The sequence below is a fragment of the Dermochelys coriacea genome, chromosome 1 (assembly GCF_009764565.3).
Source record: "Dermochelys coriacea isolate rDerCor1 chromosome 1, rDerCor1.pri.v4, whole genome shotgun sequence".
Taxonomy (NCBI): Eukaryota; Metazoa; Chordata; order Testudines; family Dermochelyidae; genus Dermochelys; species Dermochelys coriacea.
The window spans coordinates 100639124-100660027 of record NC_050068.2 but is presented as its reverse complement, the minus strand read 5'-3'; the positions used below and the strand labels follow the sequence as shown (position 1 = coordinate 100660027).

Sequence of the window (20904 nt, the reverse complement as noted above, 5' to 3'; positions counted from 1 at the left end):
AATGACTCATCCATTCCCAGTCTCTATTCAAGCCTAAATTAATTGTATCCAGTTTGCAAATTAATTCCAATTCAGCAGTCTCTCGTTGGAGTCTGTTTTTGAAGCTTTTTTGTTGAAGGATAGCCACTCTTAGGTCTGTAATCGAGTGCAGTTAACTTAGGCTTGAATAGAGACTGGGAACGGATGAGTCATTACACAAAGTAAAACTATGTCCCCATGTTATTTCTCCCCCCCACCCCACCCCCCACTGTTCCTCAGATATTCTTGTTAACTGCTGGAAATAGCCTACCTTGCTTGACACCATGAAAGGTTTTCCTCCTACCCCCCCCCCCCCCCGCTGCTGGTGATGGCTTATCTTAAGTGATCACTCTCCTAACAGTGTGTATGATAAACCCATTGTTTCATGTTCTCTGTGTGTGTATATCAATCTCCCCACTGTTTTTTCCACCAAATGCATCTGATGAAGTGAACTGTAGCTCACGAAAGCTTATGCTCTAATAAATTTGTTAGTCTCTAAGGTGCCACAAGTACTCCTTTTCTTATATCTGTTAACAAACCTTTCCCATGGCCTAGGGACTTGAACAATGGGTAATATCTCTGAATTTTAATGGAAGGTATATATGATACAATGGAAAAATAGGTATTTCTCAACATTGGTTGCACTGGTGGACCTTCAACCATGCAGAAAAATGAATATACATCTTCTGATTGTAGACAAGGTGTTAGTGGTTAGAGTTCCAGACTGATGAAGACCCGACAAATTACCTATCTGATTTTAGGTTAATGCTGTGTAACTCAGGACGGATAATGTTCATGAACGTTTGCATCTGACTATTAGACTTTTAACTAAGATTTTAGGGAGAGATTTTCAAAGGCACAAATAGCAATCAGGTGACTAATTCCCTGTCTACACTGGAAACTTATATCAGCATAGTTATGTCTCTTCGAAGTGTGAAAAATCCACACCCCTGAGAACCATTGTTATGCCAACCTAACCCCCAGTGTAGACAGCACTAGATTGACAGAAGAATTCTTCCCTCAACCTAGTGGATTAACTACAGTGATGGGAGAACCCATTCCATTACTGTAGTAAGTGTCTACACTGAAGCAATCCAGTAGCCAAGCTGCAGGGCCACAGATGTTAGCATTTTAAATGTAGCCATAGACTTAGTGGGTTAAATATTTGTATGTAAAATAGAGTTTTTAGTGACTTTATAGACTCATTAAAATATTTGAAACTATTTTTCCCTTTAACCCTTTAATTCAAAAAGATTATAATGAACAATAAATCCTTTGAATGTTGAATGTCCTTGTTCAGAAATCAATTATCACTCTCATAAATTTATTGTAAGGGTATCTTTCTTTCAATCCAAGATGCTAGTGTGTATATATGATATTCTGTCTTTCTGCTCTAGTTGTCTGTAGAATACATGTTTCTTTCTGTTCTTTTCAAGGCATTTCCATCTACTCTGATTGTAATTAGTCTCTATGTTTCCTTGACCCACACTTAGGGATAGAGCCAAGCCCACAGCATGGGGCTGGGTGTAGTTGTGCCACCCAAAGAGGATCTCTAGAAAGGAATTTGAAGTAAAAAGATATGTTCTCGTTGAAAATAACATATTTTTGAACCATTTATACAGAGAAGTTTCATGAGGTACCAATAACAAGTTAAATAATAGAAAAGTAGGGCAATCTATAGCTTGTCAGTGTTCATGTACTAATTCCACTGATGGTTCAACTTCCTGAGTTCTCTACTGTCAAATATCCTTTCGTCTTTACATCCCCTCCCTGGTGAAGTCTGCACCTGTGCTAAGAGAATTAATCAGCTCTGTCCAGATGGATGCTAATGACAGAGACTTTATACAGAACATTATTATAAATTCACATTCACATCTCATTTTCTTTTGTCTCCCTCTATTTATAGCGCTGATGTCTACAGGTGCAATTATGATGCCAGTATTTTTCAAACAGCCAAAATATTAAGGTACTATGTGAAATGTTTCATGTACACCCACTCAGATTCATATCTGTCAAGAGCTGTTGAACAAATCCTACAATTATGCTTCATCCTTTCCATAATATTTATGTTATTCCACTTACATATTGAAGTATCCTAAAATGCTTTACATCTACAGTACAGAAGTAATTTCACCTGCCCTGAAGTGTAGCCAACTCTTGGGGGAAAATCTTTGAGCTGAGTAACAGTGTGCAGCAGCATTACATATAAAATTAGGACATGAAAGGGGGAAAGAATTGAAATTTCAGGAGTCTTTAAGTAGGAAATATGTACCTAGTGAAATTTGGATTTGGCCGGAACACCGAAGCTAGCACACAGCCTCTTATAAAAAGTGACTTGGATTCTGTAATGAACACAAGTGGTTAAACTTTGGTTTTACATTTAATTCAAAAGATGGCATTTCATGCAACAGACCATTCCCTACAACCATGCTGGGTATTGGTTCATTAATGACTCAGAAAGGAGAGTGCTGCCCATGGCGAGGGGGAGACAAATCTTGTGTATTTTGTGCTTTTTCCAAGCCTTGTGAATTGTTATTGGACAAATCTAGCTTGAGTTTGCAAAAAAAAAAATTCCTGTATTTTTAAGAAATCATGCTGCTGGTTTTATTCAAGGATATTTCTGTTTATTGAAAAAAATGGCTTCTGAGCTTTAAAAAAAAAAAGCACACACTATAGTGAAGCCTACAATTAAAGTTGTCCAACACTTTCCATAACAACCTGTTTTCAGTTGCTTGTAACTCTGCCAAACTTTCAGCAGTTGGACTAAATTTTCCCTGCTTGGTGTCTGCGTAGGCTGAATTCTTTTTGGAAAATTTCAGCTGAAATGATTCTCAGATAAAATTCAGTAAAAGTACATTGTTTTACCCATCTTAAAAATTCTTATAAAACTGTTTCATTGGGCAGCTCTACCATGTTCATGCTTGGACCAAGGACTTCAAATTGGCAAAGGGGGTCACCTTCGTTCAGGGAATAAACCTGTGGATGTCCACATGAAAATTGGCCTAAATTTGGCCAAATTATCAGTCTCAGGCTGTGTATCTTCTCTCCTTGCTTCTTTCTTGCATCTGGACAGGTAAGTCATCTCAGGCATCAGGAAACATACCCTTTTTTCTCTTTTTGGCATGTCATTATTTATGATCTTATACTGATTGGTACCAAATTTGAAGATGATGATGCCCAATCAGACCTTGGGCCCCATTGTCATGGTTTCTGTGTACAAACACAGAATAGAGTCAATCCCTACCTGAAGGGTGTACAGGCTAAAGAATAAAAGAAGATAGCTACGCTGACTGATTCAGGATCAGGGATGGCTTCCCTAAAACGTTTAAGTTATTCACTAGCTTTTTCCCTAAATTATTGAATGAACAGTTCTCAGATTAAGCTCCCTGAGTTTTCAAGAACAACATGTCAGTTTCTTGCATCTGTGTTTGACCTGTCACTCATCGTGTAGCTCAGTATTTTAGCCCACCAAAGTCCATCCTGAATTCCAAGGTCCCAGAAAATTACATATAGGGGAAATAATAACTCCTATAAGAGTGAGAAAGTCAGTAACAGGAAAATCAGTTTTAACCTTTATGTGTGGCCTCGTCCTGCACCATGAGTTGTGCCAATGACTTCAATGGGAGCAGAATCAGAGTCTGAGCCAAGAGCCCCACTGTGACAGTCAGACTCCAGCCATCCCAAGAGAGAACAGGGGATACAAACTCCAAAGAATAAACAAATGAAATCAACTGATTCTATGTAATATTATTGTACTATAAAAGTGGATTGAGTAAGGTCTTTTATGAAACCTGGTGACTAATTTCATTGTGAAATGTAAGTATTAATACTCCATGAGGAATTATGGATATTTACTGATATTATGCTTTAAAATATGTAATCAAGGCCAGCCTTAGCGGTGAACAGGTTGGGCCTTGTTGAGGAGGTGCCTCCGGAGCAGGGGTGTCCTGTCCCTCCTCCCACCACTGCTCTTTGGCCATCTGCAGCCACTGCTGCTCCTGCTCCTCCCTAAAAAGTGGGGGGCATCATGCCTGTTCCCCCAGCACCCCTGCCCTCACGCCGTCCCTCCCCCATGAGTCCCTGCCCTTGCATGGCCTTTCCCCCAAAGACCCCGTCCCCTCTCCACCCACTCCCCCACATCACTCGCCCTTACAGCATAGCCCTCCCACTTTAAAAAGTGATGGGACCATGGCCCCCTGACCCCCGCCCTCCATGCTGGCACCCCTGCTCCTGCCCCCTCCCCCTGCTTAGAGCTGCCCCTGGCCACGCTGATCCTGGGACCCTCCTGTCTGCTGTGCAGTGGGGGGCTGATGTTGGGGTATCAACATCCCCCGACCTGTCCACCTGGTCATTGCTGATCTGGGGTTGGGGGACTGGAACCTGTGCTGCTGTCTCTGGGTCACAAGTGAGAGCTGCTGGCCGCTGCTGCTAGATTGAACAAACCTTCAGACTGGTGAGTGCTGAGCTGTCTCTCACACTGCCCCAACACACACTCTGTCTTTCCCTCACACACAAACACACACACTCTGTCTCTCTCCCTCACTCCCCCAACACACACTTGTATTATTGTTTAAGCTCCAGCAAAGGGCTCTCTTGCTGAGGTAGAGAGGTAACATGGTGGCTTATGGTTCTGGGTGCCCTGAGGAGAATATCACACCCTCAGTAACAATCACCTGGCCATTGCCATGGTAACCATAACCCTTGTGACATAAGTGAGTCCATTGTGAGTCCCGCTCCTGCCCCTTAACCACTAATGAGATCCTTCCCTAGCCCAGGCGGAAGTGATTGCTTTACTTCCACTAAGGCAGATGCTGCTTTCCTGACTGCAGAAATTAAACTGGAGACACACAGTATTACTCAGCATCCCATCATCTCAGACATATAAGTGGATGTTTCCATTTACCCAGATGCTTCTACGCACATTCTGCATCCCTATATGGCATTTCCTCTGTTGATCCCATGAGCCATCATTTGTCCTGCTGTTCTCTGGGTGGAAATTACTGTCAGCATGTGAATATCATTTCCAGGTTGCTTTCCATGCCTTTTGTGGCATGATGGCCACTGTCTTGGTTGTGAGTGAGTGTGCACAGAGCTAAAAGCTAAGCTAAGAGACACTGCTTCAGCTAAAGGACTGAGTCCTGTAGCTGGGAACTATAACAGACTCATATCCTTTGTGGACTGCGCACAGAGTGGGGACACATACCACACTGTTAATAGTAGGTTACAGGGTCACATTGTGGCGCTGGTTTCACAATGTTTTTTCATTTAATTTTAAAACAAAAGGTGTTTTCTTGGTAACCACGCTACCTATGAATGACATTCCTGTCCATTGTGCCCTGACGTTGGAACCCTGCACTGTTACCCAATACAGATTGATGGTTTTTACTCTCCCTAACTCTCTATTATTCCAATCCAATCTAATCTGATATCATCTGCGTCAATGCACCATCACTCATGCAGTTTTCACTTGGCTGCTTCCCCCCAGTGCTGTAGCTTCCAGGTGATATTTACCAGGTTGATGCCATCCTCAGGGTTGTTTGCCAGCAGCAGTCAGCCTTCCCCAGGCTAAGACTTTTTTGAATGCCAGATTTTGTGAGGTAGCTCTCAGTTTCCTGGCTGGGACATCAAATTTGAAGTAAAATTCTTATAGGGGCTATAACTGGGAAAATTCTTCACCTGAACATATCCAATATTTGAGCAGACAGTGGTGTCCCCTAGGAATGGCAATTAAAAAACATTAAATTTTAAGCTTATAGTTTTGAACTACATAATTAGTGAAGTGAGAATTTGACTTACTGAAACTCTAGTCCTTGTCTGGATGAAGAAATGGCTGTTATATGGTACCTCATTTTGGCACGGGAAGCATCTGTGAATTCAACTGTTCCAAAGCAAAATAAAATGTTAATCATTAATGGCAGCTTCTAATATTTTTGGAAAGTCTGTGCAATCTTATCTCCACAGCATGTTAGTCAGTGTGTCCCTTTGAATTTGAAACAAATAGGAAATATTTTTAGACAAAGATTGTCTTGGTATATCAACTTTTAATTAGTATAAATTAATATTTGAAAACAAAGATACTCTCATGACCAAAGTATACCTGCTGGTAGAAATGTAGATTACTAACATAAAAAGAGAAAGGTTTAAATTTACCACACATAGTTAAAAAAAACATGAATTAATACCCCTGCATGATAGGAAGATAAGAATTCTTATCTCCATTTTACAAACAGGAAACTGAGGCATCAATAATTTAGGGCCAACATTTCAAACTTGAATGCCTGAAGTTATCCAGAGTTATCATAATTGATGATAAAAATGTTGGAAGGGATAGAAAACCTTGCTGAGTTTAAACCCATCTCTAACTATTAGAGATTTGGATGAGGCATAATGTGGAGGCCAGACTACCTCACATCTGCCTACTCCAGGGTTTTTGCACCTTCCTCTTAAGCAGCTGGTGCTGACCACTGTCTGAGACAGGATACTAAGTAGTTGGACCCTAGGTATGATCCAATCTGGCATTTTCTGTGTTCCTACATTGATCATCAGAGATGCTGAGTATCCACAATTTCCATTGAAGTCAATGGCACCCAAGTTTGGAAATTCTGGCCAAAAGGATGCACCAAAGGCTACACATAGTTAGACAGTGGCAGAGCTAGAATTAGAAAAAGGAGCTTCTGGCTCTCAGTCTCATACTGTTTTCACTAGACCACACTGTCTCTCTGTGGAAGTAGTAAAAATGGGTGGATTTTCTTTCAGTCTTGCTTGTAGGATGGCGTTAGCTAGAAAGAAAAGGAGTACTTGTGGCACCTTAGAGACTAACAAATTTATTAGAGCATAAGCTTTCATGAGCTACAGCTCACTTCATCGGATGTGATGAAGTGAGCTGTAGCTCACGAAAGCTTATGCTCTAATAAATTTGTTAGTCTCTAAGGTGCCACAAGTACTCCTTTTCTTTTTGCGAATACAGACTAACACGGCTGCTACTCTGAAACTTAGCTAGAAAGAAATTCATCAAAACAACCTATATTATCTATTTGGAGCTAGAGAAGGTTCCTACCAGAGAATCAGAGATCATCTTCTTAGATGAAAATATACAGCTGTGCATGGGGAATGAGGCAAACACTGTGAACCAACAGCAGCAGGCAACTTCTGAACCATCTCAGCACATTGCTCATGGGAAGGAGAGACGCTGTGTGCTGAAAAGGAAAATCAGATGCACAGTGGTGCAGGAGAAGGGTCTAAATGGTGAACTAGAGCCTGAGCCCAGTATTATAATGGAGGAGGCAGAGAGCATCACCCTGCAGCAGGAGGAGAAAAAAGAGAATATCAGTGCAGAAGGGAAAAGCACAAAGACGTATCTCGGTTTTAATACAGATGTCTCCCCACAGCAGGAAGAGAAGAGCAACTGTGAGGTACAAACATTCACCATTTATTATGCAAATCATGGCTTCTTTGCAGTGGTAAAAGTGGGCCGGTACGGGCTGATACGGCGTACCGGTAAGAAGCCGGTACCAGCCTGTATGCAGCAGATGTTAAAGCACTGCCACAGCAAAGGACCCTCCTTAAAGTGTTGCTGTGGCAGCACTTTAACGGGCCACTGATGTGGGGGGTAAAAGGGGCAGCTGCCCCGGGGCTAGAATTTAAAAGGGCCCGGCGCTTCCAGCAGCTGTCGCCGCTACCGCAACAGCAGCTAGAGTCCTGGGCCCTTTTAAATCACTGCTGGAGCCCCGGGCAGCATGGGCCAGGCAGCGCAGATGGGCTGGATGGGGGAGGCTGACCTCAGCCCCACCCCTTCTGCCCAAGACCATGCCCCTTCTGGGGGCCCGGAGCCAGGCCCCCATACCAGTAACTGTTTCATATTACTTTCACCCCTGCTTCTTTGCCTCTCATGCTCCAGCCCTCTCTCTGCATGCCCCATGCCTTCACTTGGCCTGTTTATTCCCACACGCTCAGAGCATCTTGTTTGTATGCTCCTGGTCAACTCTCTGCACACTCCAGGGTCTTTCTCTGCCCACTTAACCCTACATACAATAAGGTTCTCTCTATGCACACATTTCCCTGCATGCTCTGGCCCTTATCTTCACACATCTATTCCTGCACGTTTCTGGCTCTCATCTGCATGCTACTGGCCCATTTTCCCTCCACACAATTATCCTGCATGCTCTGGGCCTTCTTTTTGTACACCTATCTCATACAGTTCAAGCCATTTTATAAACTATGATATTAAAGATGAAGCAAACCTGCTGTGAGATTTTATAACTCATCTGACACCAGGAAGGAAACTTCCTCTCCAACTCAGGGTTTTAACTAAACTCCTGGTAATATCAGTCCTTTGAATGGTGATGTCTGTCATCTGAAGGAACTCAAATATGAAACTGCAGAACTACTAACTGTGATATGTAACCTATCACTTAAATCAGCTTCTGTACCAGATGACTGGAGGAAAGCTAATGTGACACCAATTTTTTAAAAGGGCTCCTTAGGCAATCCTGGCAATTACAGGCCGGTAAGCCTAACTTCAGCATCAGGCAAATTGGTTGAAACAATAGTAAAGAATAGAATTATCAGAAAGTTAAATGAACATGATTTGTTGGGGAAGAGTCAGCATGGCTTTTATAAAAGGAAATCATGCCTCACCAGTCTATTAGAATTCTTTGAGGGGGTCAACAAACATGTGGACAGGAGTGATCCAGTAGATATAGTGTATTTGGACTTTCAGAAAGCCTTTGACAAGATTCCCTACCAAGGCTTATAAACAAAGTAAGGAACTATGGAATAAGAGGGAAGCCTCTCATGGATCAGTAAAAGTTAAAAGACAGGAAACAAAGGGTAGGAATAAATGGTCAGTTTTCAGAATGGAGAGAGGTAAATAGTGGTTTCCCCCAGGGATCTGTAGTGGGATCAGTGCTGTTGAACATATTAATAAATGATCTGGAAAAAGAGGTAAACAGTGAGGTGGCAAAGTTTGCAGATGATGCAAAATTACTCAAAACAGTTAAGTCCAAAGCAGACTGCATAGATTTACAAAGGGATCTCACAATGCCATGTGACTGAGTAACAAACTGGCAGATGAAATTCAGTGTTGATAAATGCAAAGTAATGCACTTTGGAAAACATAATCGCAACTATACATTCATAATAATGGGGTCTAAAATAGCTGTTTCCACTCAAGAAAGAGATCTTGGAGTCTTTGTGGATAGTTCTCTGAAAACATCTGCTCAATGTTCAGTGGCAGTCAAAAAAGCGAACAGAATGTTAGGAACTATTAGGAAAGAGAGAGATAAGATAGTAAATGCCACTATTAAATCCATGGTACACCCACACCTTGAACACTGAATACATTTCTGGTCACCCCATCTCAAAAAAGATGGATTAGAAATTGAAAAAATACAGGGAAGGACAACAAAAATTATTAGAATTAGAATAGCTTCCATCTGAGGAAAAAGAAAAGGAGTACCCGTGGCACCTTAGAGACTAACAAATTTATTAGAGCATAAGCTTTCGTGAGCTACAGTCTGTATCAGTGCGAGTTTTTTCATGAAGTTGACTCTGTATCTGTGCGAGTTTTTTCATGAAGTTGACTTCCATCTGAGGAGAGATTAAAACGACTGGGACTATACATCTTGGAAAAGAGATGACTAAGGGGGGGATAGGATAGAGGTCTATAAAGTCATGACTGGTGTGGAGAAAGCGCATAAGGAAGTGTTATTTACCCCCTTCATATATCACAAGAACCAGGGAAATTAATTAAGAAATTAATAGGCAGGAGGTTTAAAACAAATACAAGGAAGTACTTCTTCAGACAGTGCACACTCAACCCATGGAACTCATTGCCAGGAGATGTTATGAAGGCCAAAAATATAACTGGGTTTAGAAAAGCATTTGATAAATTCGTGGAGGATAGGTCCATCAATGGCTATTGGCTGATATGGTCAAGGATGCAACCCCATGCTCTGGGTGTCCGTAAGCCTCTAACTGCCAGAAGCTGGGACTGGACAACAGGGGACGGATCACTTGATGATTGCCCTGTTCTGTTCATTCCCACTGAAGCATCTGGCTTTGTCCTCTGTCAGAAGACAGGATACTGGACTGGATGAACCATTGGTCTGACCTAGTATGGCCATTCTTATGTTTTTATTTACAAAAGGCTTTTCCCTTTTTCTGTCAGATCTATGAGGAATCTGATCCCCTGGCTACAGTTACCAGCCAGATCCTTGTAGCTGTGGCTGGTCTGACACAGTGAAAACCAATGCTCAGGCAGCTGCAGTAAGGTTGACCTCAGTCCTGAAAGAGCAGAGGCACAATATGAAGGAAAAGGTAAGAGGTTGGGAAAGTTAGAATGATCTTTTCTGGATCTAGAAGATGGAATCTGCATTCTTTAGAATCTCTGAGTTGTCTTTCTCTTTACAAGTTTGAAGCCTGGAGCACAGGCGCAGAATCATCTTTTTAAAAAGATAATCCAAACTCTTTCCTCAAGGACTGTGCAGTCCCCTGCTTAAAAGATAGATGAGCAAATCCTTTCTGTGTCTTTCTATGAGTATTTGTATCCTGTTTGTATAAAAGAATAGTCTACAAAACAAGAAAATGCATCTGAAATATCAATTGTAAATTGGGGTCAGCAAATTGATCATCCAAACCTTAAACGAAGCATTTTTAGGGAATTGAGATAGTTTGGTTGACTTTTATTTCTTTTCGTTGTTTTTCATTTTCACTGCATCTTTGCACTTCCTAGATCTGGATGGGACTAGAAGCCAAAATAATGCAAGAAAAACCACATTCATAGTATTTCTAGACTCAGCAGAGGCAGGAACTACCAGAAATCCTGTAAGGAACCCAATGTTCAAGCTCTTAAATCCAGTTTTGCAGACACAGGAGGTTCAGATAGTTTGAATGAGTGTCCACATGTTAGTCTCTAAGGTGCCACAAGTACTGCTTTTCATTTTGGATGTGTATCTGATACAGGTATCTGAACCCTTAAAGATTCAACTTTTGCTAATTATAAATGGTCATTGGGTAATCATTATGTAAATTATCACATGAGATCAGGATTACTCAGAAGCCCAGCAATTACAATGGTGACACTCGAACTTGATTAGCAAATCTTCCCATATATGCCCTTTGTTTGTCTATCTATCAGGGCCTAATCTTGCAAAATGCTTAGTGCCCTCAATTCCTATTGAAACTGATGGAAGTTGAGGGTGCACAGGATATTCTCATCACCTTGTGGCATAAGGCCTTTAGTTCTGACCTCTGGAGTTGCTTTGTTTGTTATTCAGCAGGGAGTATTCTATAGCACCGTGAATCAGTTCCACCCAGACACTCATCATTGCTACATTCAGACATAAACTGGAAGGGGAATGAAACCACAGAAGAAACAGTCTCTAAATCAGTTTTATTATTTCTTTACAGGTGCCAGAGATCATGGATATTATTTATTTCCACCTGCAGGCTACCCAGGAGGCCAGTGCCAGACAGGTAGCTATGGGGGCTGTGTGTTTACTAGCTGAAAAGCACACAAGAGAAGTAGTCTCAGCCCTACTGAGACTCTCATTTTCATAAAGAAAAGGAGTACTTGTGGCACCTTAGAGACTAACAAATTTATTAGAGCATAAGCTTTCGTGAGCTACAGCTCACTTCATCGGATGCATTTGGTGGAAAAAACAGAGGGGAGATAGATATACACACACAGAGAACATGAAACAATGGGTTTATCATACACACTGTTAGGAGAGTGATCACTTAAGATAAGCCATCACCAGCAGTGGGGGGGGGGGGAAGGAGGAAAATTTTTCATGGTGACAAGCAAGGGAGGCTATTTCCAGCAGTTAACAAGAATATCTGAGGAACAGTGGGGGGTGGGGTGGGGGAGAAATACCATGGGGAAATAGTTTTACTTTGTGTAATGACTCATCCATTCCCAGTCTCTATTCAAGCCTAAGTTAATTGTATCCAGTTTGCAAATTAATTCCAATTCAGCAGTCCCTCATTGGAGTCTGTTTTTGAAGCTTTTTTGTTGAAGGATAGCCACTCTTAGGTCTGTAATCGAGTGACCAGAGAGATTGAAGTGTTCTCCAACTGGTTTTTGAATGTTATAATTCTTGACGTCTGATTTGTGTCCATTCATTCTTTTACGTAGAGACTGTCCAGTTTGGCCAATGTACATGGCAGAGGGGCATTGCTGGCACATGATGGCATATATAACATTGGTAGATGCACAGGTGAACGAGCCTCTGATAGTGTGGCTGATGTGATTAGGCCCTGTGATGGTGTCCCCTGAATAGATATGTGGACAGAGTTGGCAACGGGCTTTGTTGCAAGGATAGGTTCCTGGGATGGTGGTTCTGTTGTGTGGTGTGTGGTTGCTGGTGAGTATTTGCCTCAGATTGGGGGGCTGTCTGTAAGCAAGGACTGGCCTGTCTCCCAAGATCTGTGAGAGTGATGGGTCATCCTTCAGGATAGGTTGTAGATCCTTGATGATGCGTTGGAGAGGTTTTAGTTGGGGGCTGAAGGTGATGGCTAGTGGCGTTCTGTTCTTTTCTTTGTTGGGCGTGTCCTGTAGTAGGTGACTTCTGGGTACTCTTCTGGCTCTGTCAATCTGGCCCTATGTTACCAGCACTCCCAGCTATCTTCGAGACACCACTGACTTCCTGAGGAAACTACAGTCCATCGGTGATCTTCCTAAAAACACCATCCTAGCCACTATGGATGTAGAAGCTCTCTACACCAACATTCCACATAAAGATGGGCTACAAGCCGTCAGGAACAGTATCCCCGATAATGTCACAGCTAACCTGGTGGCTGAACTTTGTGACTTTGTCCTCACCCATAACTATTTCACATTTGGGGACAATGTATACCTTCAAATCAGTGGCACTGCGATGGGTACCCGCATGGCCCCACAGTATACCAATATTTTTATGGCTGACTTAGAACAACGCTTCCTCAGCTCTCGTCTCCTAATACCCCTACTCTACTTGCGCTACATTGATGACATCTTCATCATCTGGACCCATGGAAAAGAAGCCCTTGAAGAATTCCACCATGATTTCAACAATTTCCATCCCACCATCAACCTCAGCCTGGACCAGTCCACACAAGAGATCCACTTCCTGGACACTACGGTGCTAATAAGCGATGGTCACATAAACACCACCCTATATCGGAAACCTACTGACCGCTATTCCTACCTACATGCCTCTAGCTTTCATCCAGATCATACCACACGATCCATTGTCTACAGCCAAGCTCTACGATATAACCGCATTTGCTCCAACCCCTCAGACAGAGACAAACACCTACAAGATCTCTATCATGCATTCCTACAACTACAATACCCACCTACTGAAGTGAAGAAACAGATTCTGTATTTTCCACCAAATGCATCCGATTAAATGAGCTGTTTCTCATGAAAGCTTATGCTCAAATAAATTTGTTAGTCTCTAAAGTGCCACAAGTATTCCTTTTCTTTTTGGTAAGTTAAACAAACAATTCTCTCTTGTGGTTTGCAGTATGCTGTGAGGACTCAGCAAATTGCCTGGAAATGCCCTTTGTTGAGGTTCTTTCCTTTGTCATTCACAGGAGAGGCATAAAATATGCAGTGCTACAACTGAGCTTTTTGGGGATCTGCTCAGGGCCCTGAACGGGAAAGGTAAATCCCTCATGCAGGAGCAGGTCCTCAGCAGTATGGTCCCACTGCTGCTAAATCTGCAGCAACAGCATCCTGATGTGATCAAGGTAAATGCCACTGCCATAAATTCCACAGCACAACACTACAAGCCTGATCCTCAGACTTCCCTGCTAAATTCCCTAGGCTGCATCATCTCACCTTTTTCATGGTAGTATGACAAGACTCCTGGTTTTCATGCTATCGTACATTCTGTGCAGGTCGATAGTGAAGTGGCGATTAAGAATCTATTCCATTACCAGGAAGAGGGGGATATGAATGGCTCAGACAACTATATGGCCCCTAACAGACTACTTCCCTGTGATTACTACAACATACAAAAGTATGTTAAAGCCGGGGGAACATATGGCCTACCGAGCACTCCCTTTAACATTCATTTCAACTGGATTTCCATTCTCAGTTGTCACCTATTTGATAATAATATCAGTACTCATCTCTGTTAACTCTGGAAACCCTTCCTGTCTCATCTTTTGTAGAGCTGTACAGACACCTTACAAGAGTGTAAAGTCTTTTTGGGATGGACCTTAAATGACAACCAGAAATCTTGGGACACTATCTGTGAGCACCTTGTAAGAGAACTCTGGGATTTCCTTCATTCCGTGTGCTTTTTCAGTGGTGTGGGAAGGAAAGAAGGGTAACAAACATAAGCTTCATTTTTAAATTGTAAGGGGCTTCCATCTCCTCCAGTACATCACCTGGCATGGCTCATGAAGTGCCACACCATCCCCATCTGGTATTTCCACTCTTTGGGGGTAATCCAGGCAGTGACTATAGATACTTAAAAAGTTTTGTTTGGAAAGGATTGTTTGTTGATAGGCACTAGGCATAGGCTTGTGGAATATAGGTACTAAAGGGATGTTTGCTCCTCACTAATCTGAGATTCTTCTTTGTTTTTTTCCAGATTGAGCAATACCCAGGAAGACTATGGAGCTTCTTACACCAGGCCCAAGAGTATCTCAGAAGCCCATGGACTTCTTCAGGAAGAGCTGCCGGCATACTCGTAGGTAAACACTAAGTTATTTGATCTCCTTCACCTTCCACCACCACCCTTAACAAGTTCAGGACTGTTTCCTACAGCAGAAAGAGCTTATCCCTTAGTTCCAAGAGTCTTGATTTCCATCACCCAAAGGACTTAACACTAGAGTTTATGAAAAAATAGAGGAAACACATTAGAGCCTTAACATCTCCTACACTACCCCTAACTGCCCCAGTCTGCTCCCCGAGGAGTCCTGCTCTTGGACATTGTAGATATTAGCTCATTTGGAAGTAAACCACTTTCCAGACATCCACCTCATTATCTAGGAGTTTGGTGGCAGAACAAAATATTTGACATTATCACTGGAAGATATGAAATGTTATGTGACATTAATTTTTTTTTCAGAGTAGCAGCCGTGTTAGTCTGTATTCACAAAAAGAAAAGGAGTACTTGTGGCACCTTAGAGACTAACAAATTTATTTGAGCATAAGCTTTCGTGAGCTACAGCTAGACATCATAATCCAGCATATGGAATACAGCCTAGTGGAAAAGAAAGCCATGGATTTATTGCAGTGTGGTAAGTAATGACTTCCAGGTTAAAACCAAGTGTGTTTCCTTGGCATTGACACACACAGACATCTATATATCCCTGTCTGTGAGTGCACATGTCCATCCTTCACTTCAGTCATGGTATCTGCATGTTAACCCTTGTGTGACAATTGCATTTAGATTGCAAGCTGAGAACCAGTAACCAATTACAACTTCCTGATTCTCTGCCCTAGCACAGGTCAAAGCAAGCTCCTCTACCTTGCACTATCTCTTGGAGAGGGTTGGCAGTTAGCACAAGTTAGAGGCACCCTTGGCCTGCTCTAACCTGTACTGGGGTAGAGAATCAGGGTGCCATAACTTGCTGCTGGTTCTCAGTTTCTCAGCTCCTTGCCACACCCTCCCTTGGACTGCCCTGGGTGGCTGTTTGGGGCAGGGAGCCACCCATTGCTAGGCACTCCCCTATGCTCAGGCAGAGTGAGTCGAGCACCTATCCTTCTATCCCTGGGGCTCTTACTGCTCAGCAGGAAAACAGGCAAAAAAACCACCCAGAATTACTCCCTTCAATCCACTGGGTGAGCTGCTGAGCACCTTGGGCTACAGATGTGCTGGTTGGAGGCAAATGGGGGAGGTGGTACCCCCTAGTTCAGGCATTTTCATTTAAAACCACAGGGTGCAACTCAGATAACACTGTTACATTCATAATCAAATACAAGTTTTCTTCTTAAAACAGTCACCTTCAAGGGCCACAGTTTAGAGGCCTGACGTTTACAAGTGGCCCCTGGGTCACAGGTTGGACTACCCTGGCATAGATAACTTAATCATAGACTTTTTGTAGCTTTTACATATATGATTCCATCAATCATTACCATCTATTCCAGATAAGCATTTAACCTCTCTCACTCCCCCATCCATGGAGTAGTAACATGACATTTAGAAAGAGATCCAGCTTTCAAAGTTCGCGCAAGATGAGATGAGAGCAGACTGAGCTCAATGAAAGTTGCTTAAGAATAAGTTAGACAGAGCTCTCCAAGTAACGTGATAGTGGGGGTGGGGAGGCTTCTGGGATGTGCGAGTGATCATGCAGCAGTCCCCAGGGTAGCTGGGACTGGTGACAGTGAAGAGATCCAGGTCATTTCTGTCTTTATGCAACAGTTCTGTCCTGCCCTTTGCTCTTTGGTTCAGCTTTCATGTCTTTACCATTAGAATCAGAACTATCAATCCAGACAGTTGCCAGTATCACCACTGAGGAGATGGAGCAAGTATGCAGGCCTTAACCAGCACCATGTGCCATGGCCTGCTGCTTCCTGTGGTAAGCTTTGCCTCATTTTGTCTAATAGAAACATGCAAAAATGAGCAATGACCTCAATTATTGTCACAGTGCTGGTATAATGGCTCCAGGACAACAAAAGACTTAATAGTCATAATCTTTATCAAATTCAGGTCCTTCTCCAAAAGCACAAGCCCCTATCTTCTGAGCTAAAGGAGAATCTCCCTTAGCTGTGACAATATTTGTGCTTATATGTAGAGCTGGACCCACAACCGGGAAAACACATCTCAAGCAATGCTGCTTTGTTGAAATTTCCATCCCAAAATTTACAAACCCAAGAGACTCAGAAAGTTTAGAGGAGGTGTTAGAAAGGATATAACTCAAACCACTAAACTTTTTGAGGTTTCTGCATTTCTAATATAATGTGTCAGTGGCAAAGCTTAAAATCAGAGAACTCAGGAATAGTCAGAAGCCCCACAAGTACAATAGTGAAATATAAATAAACAGGGCTCAGATCCAGTGCCCACTGAAATCAGTGCCAAAGCTCCCACTGATTACAAGAGATCTTATACTGTGTGCAGTTTTGTATCTCTGAATCTAGAGGGATGCAGCTCATTGAGGTATCCAGGTGGGGTTTTCTCAGATGTTAAAAGGTATTCATCACATCCCTCCTGAAACCCTGGCAACTTCTCCAGTTCTCCGCTGAAGATCCTGTATTCCAAACCAACATCTTCTGAAAAAAAGAGCACTGGATGAGCCACCTTTAGAATAATGGCATCTCCTGTGGGGTCACAGAGGAGTCCCTATAGGATACAAGCAGTAGAAGGGGGGTGCCAACTAGGATATTGGGGACAGGGGAAAGGAAGGATTCAGGGGGTACCTAGATATACTGGATTTAGGTCAAAGTCAGAAAAAGGTAGAGACTAAAGCTGGCCAGAGGCCAACAATTTTGTTTCATGAAGACTTCAAGGTTTCAAAATTTGTTTTCATTCTGAATTGGAACGAAAACCAAACCTTTTGAAAGTTTTCACAAAACAGAATGTTGTTGAAATGCCCATTTTCAGATTGAAAAGTGAGGTTTGCTATTTGGGTCCTCGTCCTCCTAACTGATCAGAGAGTCCACATCAGAAACTTTTCCATTAAATATGTCATCAAAATCGACACATCTCTACAAAAAGTTGCTATTTCAATGAAAACTGCATTTTCAGACCAAAAAAAAGTTGTTAAAAATGTTGTGGCCAATTCTAGTGGAGATGTTTTCTGTAGGAAATTATTGATGGTTTTTGTGCTGTGGTTCTAACTGGACTTTGTTCTGTGTTCCACTTCTTGTGGATTTGCTGTTTGATCCTGAGGCCTCTGTCCATATCGTCATCACCATCCACATCAAGACAGAGCAGGAATCAGACAGTGATGTGTGCAATTCTCAATGAAAATGATCTTTTTCTTCCGAGAAGTTTATTTTAGAATAGTAACATCCAGCAATTAACAATGAAGTCAACTATTGCCAGCATTCCTCTGTTAGATCATCACATCAAAGAAATTGCTTTGTTTGTTTGTTCTTTGGGTAAAAGTTTTCAGTAAAAGTTGGACAATTCAACCAAGAATGTTTACTGATGTTTGTGATGGGATATACCAAACCCACACTGGCTAGAAGGCGTTAATAAGAACCTGTGGGTTCAATCAGCTTTGTCTTACTATATCATGGCAATAGGTGTCCCCACACTGAGAGGAGGGAGTTAAAAGGACTGAACCCAGCCCTGTTGGGGCTGACCAGGAAGAAAAGTAGATTGCTGACTCTCACTCAGTGAGAGAAGCCTGGCTGGAGTCAGGATGCTGAGTGGGACTGATAGCAGACAGAGCCTCCATGAAGGAAGGTAGCCCAAGGCAATTGAGAAGGAGAGTGGGAGGAAGTGAGTCCTCTAGGATTCTCCATGCTGGGGAGAGGGAGGGGGCCAGAGGGGGGGAATGTCCCGCAGAGAGCAGGAAAACTCCAGCTGAGTCAGGAACTGCCCTGCCAGGGGAACAGAGAAACCTCTCCTGCAGCAGAACTCACCATTTGAGCAGAAAGCACTAAGAAGCTCTGCAGTGAACCTGGGAAGAGACTTAAAGAAAGAGGAGCTGATACCCTGTGAGCCCAGGAGGAGTCTGTGGCAGAGGCACAAGATAGGGTAAGGTAGGAGGTGGTCCAGAGAGGCAGCCAGGGGCCTATGTAGTCAGGCCTTGATGGCTTGTTAAAGGGTCCCTGGACCAGAACTCAGTGGAGAGAGATGGCCTGGGTTCCCCTATTGAAGAAAGTGGAGCTGAAAACCCTGACGAGAGCCAAGGGCTATTGAAACCCCATGATACCAGAGGTAAGTCAGGAGTCGGACTTTAGTTCTAATGTGAGGTCCGTGAACATTTGTTTGTTGGACAGTTGGTTTACCCCAGAATGGGTGGAACTATATATGACCTGGCTGAAGAGCCAAATTGCAAGGAGAAGCAGCCCCCACAGGGCCAGAGCAGCTGTCAGCAGTGGACACTAAAGGAGGAGAGCCTGCTATACTGTGCTCAGCTGCAAAGGGGCACACCTGTGAGTCGCTCACTTACATGTTCTATTCAGATTTAAATAGGAAGGGGAAATGATCCACAAAGAACCACAGATGAATCAGTATCTTAACTGGTTCAGTTTTCTACCAAGTTCCAGCGGTTGCATCTAGACTGTGATTCCACTTAGGTGCCACAGAAGGGACTAGCTCTGTGGCTCTTCTGTTCTCTGAATGAGAGGTGCAGAATAGAAGAGGTCTCAAGCCATCTCAGCCATACAGCATGGAGCTGCACTCAACTCCCTGACATACAGGTATGTCTATACTGCAACTGGGATCATGCCCCCAGGTCCAGGCAGACAGACTCTTGCTAGCTCTGCTAGCGCTAGTGCACTAAAAATAGCAGTGTGGACATTCAGCCATGAAGTTAAGCCTTAAAATCAGAGAACTGGCTCTGAGCTTGGATGGCTAGAGTGAGTGCCAGTGCTGCAACGTCCTTGCTGCTAACATGTAGCATGCTGGGTCTAGCTGAGCTAGAATAAGTCTGTCTACCTGCACAGGAAGCGCCCTCTCAGCTGCAGTACAAACCCAAAGAGTACTCTGTGTGATCATGGTGATCCACTGGCCAATGAAAGAACAGCTGGAGTCTCAGCCAATCTTCCTTTTATCAGAAGGGTGGCAGCTGGTACTGGAGTGGCTAAAGAGAAGAATACATTTTAAAAATCAGTGAGTTGTCAGGGCTTTGAAAGAAGGATAAGGAGACCCTTTCTTGCCTCCCCACTTTTAATATGGAGTACTATGTATTTCTGGGCTGCCTGCCATCAATGACCCAGTGCTGAGCTGTGTAGCTTGCTTCTCTCTGATAATAAAGATATGTCTGTGTTATTTTGCAGAGTTTTAGTTTAATGCCTTTCTCGTCATTTCCTTGCCAAAGTGAACCCAAACTGCTGCAGTTAACTGCCTGATTGAGGAAAAAATATTTCACAAAATAATTCAGATTGTTTTTTCAAATTTGCAGCACCACTTTTTTCATTTTCAGCAATTTTATGAAGATTTTTATTGGAATCATTATCAAAATATTAGAAATATAGTTTATTGAAAATGTTGACATTCCCATCTCCCTAATATAAACTGTTATAACTTCCCAGACTTCTAAGCAATTCAGAATCACAGAAAATCAGGATTGGTCAGGAGCACAAAAAGTACTATGGGAAGACTTATAAAATTAGTTGTGCAAATCTGCACATATTTGCCTTTCAGCAGTTATTTGGTTAGTTCCCCTCACTACAGAGATCACTGTTACTCCTCTTTCACAAAGGAGTTTTCTGCAGGAACAAACAGGAGACTGGGTCCCTTACACTCAGAGATAAACAGGAAGAGGAAAGAACAAGTAACTCTAAAACCAGTCTCTTTCTTAGTTCTTTTTGATTCTAGGTCGCTGAATTCCTAACTTTAAACACCAGCCAGGGCTAGTGCTCTGTCCCATATATTTGAGAAGCTTACTCCAGAACTGCCTGCTTAGGTTCTCAGGCATCCATTCTTTATGGCAGCTACAGAGGAGCACTGATGTGTCTCAGATTTCTAAACATTATTTCTCATACTTACACTCCAAGGGGAAAGATGGGAAGGAGTCTCCTGACCTCAAACCATGCTTTTCCATGATCAAGTATCCCAAGTCCCTGTTCTTCTGAAGAAAGTCATTTGAGTGAGACACCTATAAAGTTATTAAGGCACCTCCTGAGATGACTGAGGAGTCAGTATGGAGTCCCATGGGATATGAGTAGGTGTCAGGGAATGCATGTGATGTAAGGGATAGATAACCATGTAGATTCATGAGGTGAGTTTAGGTTTAGGTCACAGGGAGAAGTTTCTGGACTGCGTGAAGACT

At 42.7% G+C, this 20904-nt stretch overlaps 1 pseudogene; it reads left to right on the top strand.

Moving 5' to 3' along the window:
* The first annotated feature begins 5072 nt into the window (after nucleotides 1-5072).
* LOC122458096 lies at nucleotides 5073-18234 on the top strand (annotated as a pseudogene).
* The last annotated feature ends 2670 nt before the right edge of the window (nucleotides 18235-20904 follow it).